The sequence below is a fragment of the Ammospiza nelsoni genome, chromosome 30, assembly GCF_027579445.1.
Source record: "Ammospiza nelsoni isolate bAmmNel1 chromosome 30, bAmmNel1.pri, whole genome shotgun sequence".
In the NCBI taxonomy this organism is placed as follows: domain Eukaryota; kingdom Metazoa; phylum Chordata; class Aves; order Passeriformes; family Passerellidae; genus Ammospiza; species Ammospiza nelsoni.
Genome location: NC_080662.1, coordinates 46624 through 54569, shown reverse-complemented (window position 1 = coordinate 54569; position 7946 = coordinate 46624). Strand labels below are relative to the sequence as shown.

The window sequence follows — 7946 nt, the reverse complement described above, 5'->3', positions numbered from 1 at the left end:
TGGAAGCATCCAGTCAGACGTCTTTTCAGGTCTTGTTCTGAGCTGTATGGACAGCTGTGCCCCACCTGGATCCATTATGGTGGATTAGGACTTGTAATATTACGAGGTTAGGTAGAGGATTTTGACTGTAGGATTCCTAGGCATCCGTCTTTGCTGTTCTTGGAATTAATCATTCAGTTATCATCTTCTTCCTTCAGAGTTCTCTGAGCCTCATCAGCTCACCATCGGTCTCAGCTCGGTCATCTCCTTTTGCATTCTCTCAGTCCTTGCAGCCATTTTCCTTGCCAAGAGATTTCTGTCTGTGTCTTGTGCCTATTGTTTGTCACGTCCTGTCCTGTGTCACGGGTGTCTGCACACTTTTGGGATGGGGCTGCTCTGCCGTGCTGCACAGCCTGGTGCGATAGGAGAAGTCTTGGAGACTTGGAGTTTGTAATGTGGGGTGTAGTTGGACTCTAGATGGGATTTGTAGATGGACACAGGACATCTGGAGCTCATCAGTTATCCTGCCACAGTGTGACTCTTGTCCTAACTTTTTTTTCAGATTCAGATGGATTAAATGTGTGCCAGAGGGCCCCATCCCGGGCGAGGGGATTGCCCCGAGCCGGTGAGGCCCCATTTGTCTCTGCAGCAGAAGTGTGTATGGTGAGTGTGTTACAGCTCTGTTCTTTGTCTTTCTTTTCAGGATGTCAATCTGGATGCCAGCAGTCAAGGTGAGCAGTGGACAGAACTGGCTGTTATTGCTCAGCTCTCAAGCACAACAATTTTTCAGCAGATTCATCGTGTCACAAGAGGGATCTGCCCAGTGTCAAGGATGATGTTTGAGATTGAGGCTTCAGGTGAGTTGAGGATGGTGCCTGGGAGAGGGAGGGTGATCAGGTATCCAGTTTAGGAGTTCTTAGGAGGGGGTTTGCAAGCAGCAGGGTGAGAAAGGGTGTTTATTTGAGGGCCCCCCCACACAAGGCTGTTCAGAAGCCTAGCAGAGGCATTGCCATGTCTTAGAACACACAAGGTGATCCACTGCACTCAGAGGAATGCCATTTAACTTTGCCTTTCTGTAACCCAGGTGCCACTGCTAATAAAGGCCACAGCCTTGGAATCAGGATGAAGCTGGAGCCTGAAGGAGCCAGGCACACTCAGGAGAGGGCAAGTAGCTGCCTTGGTGGGATTTGGCCCACATAACTCTGGACTCACTCTTTGATTTTGGTTTTCTTTATTGCAGCTGACCGAGAGGCTCACAGGCCATCACAGAGCCCTCCGAGGCAGACTCATTTCAGGTGCAGCGTGGATTCCCCTCACCGATCATCTAAAAGATAAGTCGGGGGCCGCGGTCTGGAGATGAGATGATGAGAGAGTATCAGGTTGGCAGTTCTTTGGCCAGATTTAAAAATTGGCAGTGGGGAAAGCAATCTTCTCCAAAGGCCTCTTAGGACAGCTAAAGGGAGAGGCTCTACTTTTGATGGCAGCTTTCAGGCGGGCAGTGCAGAACAGCTCCGGTCTGTATCCTGTTGTCCGGTGTGCTGTGTTCCCTAGTGTGTCTTTGGGGTCCCTTTTGCCTTCTCCCCTCGAGACCCTCACCACAAGCATGATGTGTCGTGTTTCATGTCCCCCCTGTTTGTCACTTTCTGTGTCACGGGTGTGTGCACACATTTTTTGCCGGAGCTGTTCTGCCCTGCCGCATGGCCTGCTGCAATAAGACGAACCATAGGTAGGGGGAATTTGTTATGTGGGCTGTACTTGGGCTCTAGATGCTATTCCTAGATTGACATAAGGTGTTTGCAGCTTGTGAGTAACCCTGGTGGTGTTTGACATATGTTCTAACTTTCTTTCAGGTGCAGATGCATTCCACGTGTGGCAGAGGGTCAGGGTTAGGAGGTGCCGGGCCTTCTTAGGAGCGCGGTGAGTAGCAGAGCGGTGGGGTTTTGGCCAATGCGGTGCCAAGATCAGGTACTGATGTTTGGTTCTCTTTACTCTAGCTGTCTCAGAGACACCAGCCCGGTGCCAGCAGGACCTTCCCAGCTGACGAGGTGGCCTTTCTTTGCACCTGACAGGGACCAGCATCCCCAGATGTCTGAGAGATAAGTAGAGGGCTGTGACCCACAGTGGGGATGAAGTCATGGTGCTGTTTCGGGAAATACTGGGTGGAGTTTTTGATTCGGCTTTGGAGGTGGGGGATGTTCATGAGGTGGCCGCTTAGGCCTCATAAAAGCCAAGTCTCACTTTTGATCACAGTGTTGAGGTGTGCAGGGCAGAGCAGTCCCGGTGTGTCTCGTGTCACTTGTCTGTTGTGCATTATGTGTTGTTTGTGTATCCAATGTCTTTTACCTTTGGAGGGCCCTGTCAGTACCCCTGGCATCATTGTTAGCATCTCTGATCTCTGCATTCCCTGGCCCGGCACCCAGGCCATATATGAGTTTCTGATACCTGTCTGAGCTCCCCAGTCAAAAGTTACCTCTTTGGAAGCATCCAGTCAGATTTCTTGTCAGGTCTAGTTCTGAGCTGTATGGACAGCTATGCCCCACCTGGATCCATTGTGGTGGATTAGGACTTGTAATAATATGAGGTTAGGTACAGCATTCTGACCGTAGGATTCCTAGGCATCCATCTTTGCTGTTCTTGGAATTAATCATTCAGTTATCATCTTCGTCCCCCAGGGTTTTCTGAGCCTCATCAGCTCACCATCGGTCTCAGCTCACTCATCTCCTTTTGCATTCTCTCAGTCCTTGCAGCCATTTTCCTTGCCAAGAGATTTCTTTTCCTGTTGTGTCCCCTGTTGTTGTCTGTCCTGTCTGTCCTGTGTCACGGGTGTCTGCACACATTTGGGATGGGGCTGCTCTGCCGTGCTGCACAGCCTGGTGCGATAGGAGAAGTCTTGGAGACTTGGAATGTGTAATGTGGGGTGTAGTCGGACACTAGATGGGATCTGTGGATGGGCACAGGGCATCTGGAGCTCATCAGTTATCCTGCAACAGTGTGACTCTTGTCCTAAGTTTTTTTTCAGATTCAGATGGATTAAATGTGTGCCAGAGGGCCCCATCCCGGGCGAGGGGATTGCCCCGAGCCGGTGAGGCCCCATTTGTCTCTGCAGCAGAAGTGTGTATGGTGAGTGTGTTACAGCTCTGTTCTTTGTCTTTCTTTTCAGGAAGTCAATCTGGATGCCAGCAGTCAAGGTGAGCAGTGGAGAGAATTGGCTGTTATTGCTCAGCTCTCAAGCACAACAATTTTTCAGCAGATTCGTCGTGTCACAAGAGGGATCTGCCCAGTGTCAAGGATGATGTTTGAGATTGAGGCTTCAGGTGAGTTGAGGATGGTGCCTGGGAGAGGGAGGGTGATCAGGTATCCAGTTTAGGATTTCTTGGGAGCGGGTTTGCAAGCAGCAGGGTGAGAAAGGGTGTTTATTTGAGGGCCCCCCCACACAAGGCTGTTCAGAAGCCTAGCAGAGGCATTCCCATGGCTTACAGCATACAAGGTGATCCACTGCACTCAGAGGAATGCCATTTAACTTTGTCTTTCTGTAACCCAGGTGCCACTGCTAATAAAGGCCACAGCCTTGGAATCAGGATGAAGCTGGAGCCTGAAGGAGCCAGGCACACTCAGGAGAGGGCAAGTAGCTGACTTGCAGGGATTTGGCCCACATAACTCTGGACTCATACTTTGGTTTTGGTTTTCTTTATTGCAGCTGACCGAGAGGCTCACAGGCCGTCACAGAGACCTCCGAGGCAGACTCATTTCAGGTGCAGCGTGGATTCCATTCACCGATCATCCAAAAGATAAGTCGGGGGCCACGGTCTGGAGATGGCGGAGTAGCAGATTGGGAGTTCTTGGGACAGATTCAAAAATGAGCAGAGGGGAAAGCAATCTTCTCCAAAGGCCTCTTAGGACAGCTAAAGGGAGAGGCTCTACTTTTGATGGCAGCTTTCAGGCGGGCAGTGCAGAACAGGTCCGATCTGTGTCCTGTTGTCCGGTGTGCCGTGCTCCCTGGTGTGTCTTTGGGGTCCCTTTTGCCTTTTCCCCTCGAGGCCCTCACCACAAGCATGATGTGTCGTGTTTCATGTCCCCCCTGTTTGTCACTTTCTGTGTCACGGGTGTGTGCACACATTTTTTGCCGGAGCTGTTCTGCCCTGCCGCATGGCCTGCTGCAGTAGGAGAAACCGTGGGGAGTTGAAATTTGTAATGTGGGCTGTACTTGGGCTCTAGATGTTGTTCCTAGATTGACATATGGTGTTTGCAGCTTGTGAGTTATCCTGGTGATGTTTGACATGTGTTCTAACTTTCTTTCAGGTGCAGACGCATTCCACGTGTGGCAGAGGGTCAGGGTCAGGAGGTGCCGGGCCTTCTTAGGAGCGCGGTGAGTAGCAGAGCGGTGGGGTTTTGGCCGATGCGGTGCCAAGATCAGGCACTGATGTTTGGTTCTCTTTAATCTAGCTGTCTGAGAGACACCAGCCCGGTGCCAGCAGGACCTTCCCATCTGATGAGGTGGCCTTTCTTTGCACCTGACAGGGACCAGCATCCCCAGCTGTATGAGAGATAAGTAGAGGGCCGTGACCCACAGAGGGGCTGAAAGCACGGTGCTGGTTTGGGGATTACAGGGAGGGAGTTTTGAGTCCAGTTTGGAGGTGGGGTGGTGTTAATGAAGTGGCCCCTTAGGCCCCATAGAAGCCAAGTCTCACTTTTGATCACAGTGCTGAGGTGTGCAGCAGGGCAGAGCAGTCCCGGTGTGTCTCGTGTCACTTGTCTGTTGTGAATTGTGTGTTGTTTGTGTATCCCATGTCTTTTACCTTAGGGGTGCCTGTCATTAATCTTGGCATCATTGTTAGCATCTGTGATCTCTGCATTCCCTGGCCTGGCACCCAGGCCACAGAACTTTTGACTGGGGAGCTCAGACAGGCGTCAGACTCTCTTCTGTCTTTGGAAGCATCGCATCTGATGTCTTGTCAGGTCTTGGTCTGGGCTGTATGGACAGCTATGCCCCCACCTGGATCCATTTTGGTGGATTAGGACTTGGCGTAATATGAGGTTAGGTAGAGGATTCTGACCGTAGGATTCCTAGGCATCCATCTTTGCAGTTCTTAGAAGAAATCATTCAGTTATCATCTTCTTCCTTCGGGGTTCTCTGAGCCTCATCAGCTCACCATCAGTTTGAACTCGGTCATCTCCTTTTGCATTCTCTCAGTCCTTGCAGCCATTTTCCTTGCCTAGAATTTTCTGTCTGTGTTGTGTCCCCGTTGTCTGTCCTGTCCTGTCCATCCTGTGTCACGGCTGTCAGCACACATTTGTGCCCGAGCTGCTCTGCCCTGCCGCATAGCCTGGTGCAATAGGAGAGGGCCCGGGGATTTGCAATGTGCAGTGTGGGGTGTAGTTGGACTCTAGATGGGATTTGTAGATGGACACAGGATATCTGGAGCTCTTCAGTTCTCATTGAACCGTCTGACTGTTGTCCTAACTTTTTTTTCAGATGCACCTCCTCAGATGACTGCAGTAGTTGTGTAGGTTCCTTCTTCTGAAAGGGAATAGGGCGCAAGAATTCATCTTCCAGAGAATTTTTGCAAGTCCTGGCTTGTATTGTATCTGCCTATGGTGGCTTATGTTCTATGTACCTATACATCTGTCTTCTATTGGATTTTGGGTAGAAAATTTATCAGTCCAGAGAGGAGACAAGTCCTAGCTGTCAGATAGCCACTCGTTGACCCTTCCTGTCGTCTCACAGGTCCCCGAGGCTGCTGATTTCCCCAGGATCTGCCATTTTACCTCAAGGAGCGGCAGCCAGAAGATGTGTCACAGCACGTTCTTCAGCATCTCGAGTAAGGGCCGCAGTGAGCATTTAAGTGGAAAGATTGTGTGAGCGTGTGTGAGAGCACGTGGCTGTGTCTGTCTGTGTCTGCTCGTTTCTGCGTGTGTGAGTGCATGCTGACTGGATTTAACCTTGTGTGTGTGACTTTTGCTTTCCAGGTTTTGCGACTCCTTGTTAAATTTAGAATAAAAAATCCCCAGCCGGGTTGTATTGCATGAACTGACATGATATGTACCGATTTTGGCTTAAAACCCAGAAAACCAGACGAAGATGAGCAGGAAAAAACCAGAAAAAAACCACATGATGGACAAGAAAAAAGCCCAGAAAAAGCCCAGGATGGGCAAGAAAGCAACGAGAAAAAAACCCCAGAAAATAATCCCAGATGGGCAAGAAAAAAACGTAGAAAAACCCCAGAAAATCACCCAAGATGGGCAAGAAAAAAACCCAGAAAAAACCCCAAAAAAAAAAACTCTGAGATGGGCAAGAAAAAAACCAGAAAAAAGTCTGAAGATGGGCAAGAAAAAACCCAGAAAAAACCCCCAAGATGGACAAGAAATAACCCAGAAAAAAATTCGAAGAAGGGCAAGAAAAGACCCAGAAAACACCCAGAAAAAAATCGCAACCCAAGTATAAATATAGAAATGTTTGTCAAGTATATGCAAATATATAAAGAAATGTTAAATTATTTGAAATATAAAATAACATAAATATAACATTTATACAGTATTACTTGTGTTATGGATCATATTGATTTTTATTTATTTCCTATAATACACTACAATATTTATATCAATTTTACATCTATCATATCTATCATTTGTTATATGTTATACCAGATGGATATACTCTAGGTTTTTTTAAGTAGTTTAAAATAAAGGGGATTTTTTTTTTATTTGGCAAAAGCAGGTGTTTTAGTATAAACATTATAAATACAAATAATATAAAGGTAGAAATCTAAGAATAGAAATAGATCATAAATAGCTGAAGGTTAATATAAAAATTAAAAATGTAAGGAAAAAGAAGTTGTAGCAGTAGATATGGTACATAATTAGGAAAATAATTTATCTCTTATTTGAATAGGATACATGTTATACATAATGATTATTATAATACTTAAGTATAAACTGCAAATATAAATGTGAATATAGTCATGAGCGCTATAAATATAAAAATATTTCAATGTAGTTTAAAAGAATAGAGCTTTTTTGTATTTATTTAGTTAGGATGGGATTTGTATTTTAAATAGTGAAAGCATGATAGAAATGTAATTTTAGACATAGAAATATGCAATCAATGTGGAAAGATATTTATAAAAGCACAAAACATAAGTAAATATAAATAATAGAAATAGAATAATGTTATATAAATTACATGCTACATCAATGTCCACTATAGCTATGCATGTGAATATAAATACGAAAAATGGAAATAAAAAATTTATTTAAACATGGCTTTAAAGCAAGGGGCCTTGTTTGATTCTGGTGGGGTAAGAGGCAGGTTTTTGGCATTTATTTCAGAGCAGTTTTTGGCGGGGGTCGCCCCTGTTCTTTTTTGCCACCTTGCCTGCCCGCAGCCCCGAGGCGCGCTGCGCCCCCGGCTGGGGCGGGCGGCAGTGCTGCCGCCTTGTGGGCAGAGCGCGGTACTGCAGCCCTGCGCCGAGAGGCCGCCACCTTGGGAGTGGCGCGTCGCGGATGTCGCGGACTTTTGGTTGACCTTCTCAACAGGGCGGCGAAAAGGGCGGGGAAGCGGAGGACCGGGGTGGGTGTCACTGGACTGCCTGCATGGAATACCGACCCCGGCGCGGCCCCGGTGGTATTTTCTGTGACGTTTCAAGTGTACCCGACACATGCTGTGGTCTCAGCGGCGCCGCGGGCGGGCGTATTTCGGCGGGTTTGTGACAGGCATGTGGGGAAACGCCTCGCTGTGCCGGGGTCCTCTGACAGCCGCTTTCCCGCCCTGAGGGAGCCGAGCCGGGCCGAATAGTTCCGAAGAGCCGAAGAGCCGAGTGTGGGCGAAAACAGCCGAGTTTCCCCGAAGAGCCGAGTGTAGCCGAAAACAGCCGAGTTTCCCCGAAGAGCCGAGTGTGGCCGAAAATAGCCGAGTTTCCCCGAAGAGCCGAGTGTAGCCGAACACAGCCGACTTGAGACGAAGAGCCGAG

At 48.1% G+C, this 7946-nt stretch overlaps 1 long non-coding RNA gene across 1 annotated transcript; it reads left to right on the top strand.

Moving 5' to 3' along the window:
- The first annotated feature begins 5448 nt into the window (after positions 1–5448).
- LOC132085431 (uncharacterized) lies at positions 5449–6514 on the top strand. Its single transcript, XR_009420213.1, has 2 exons — positions 5449–5798; positions 5947–6514. It is a non-coding gene; the product is annotated as an uncharacterized LOC132085431 (long non-coding RNA).
- Positions 6515–7946: the final 1432 nt, after the last annotated feature.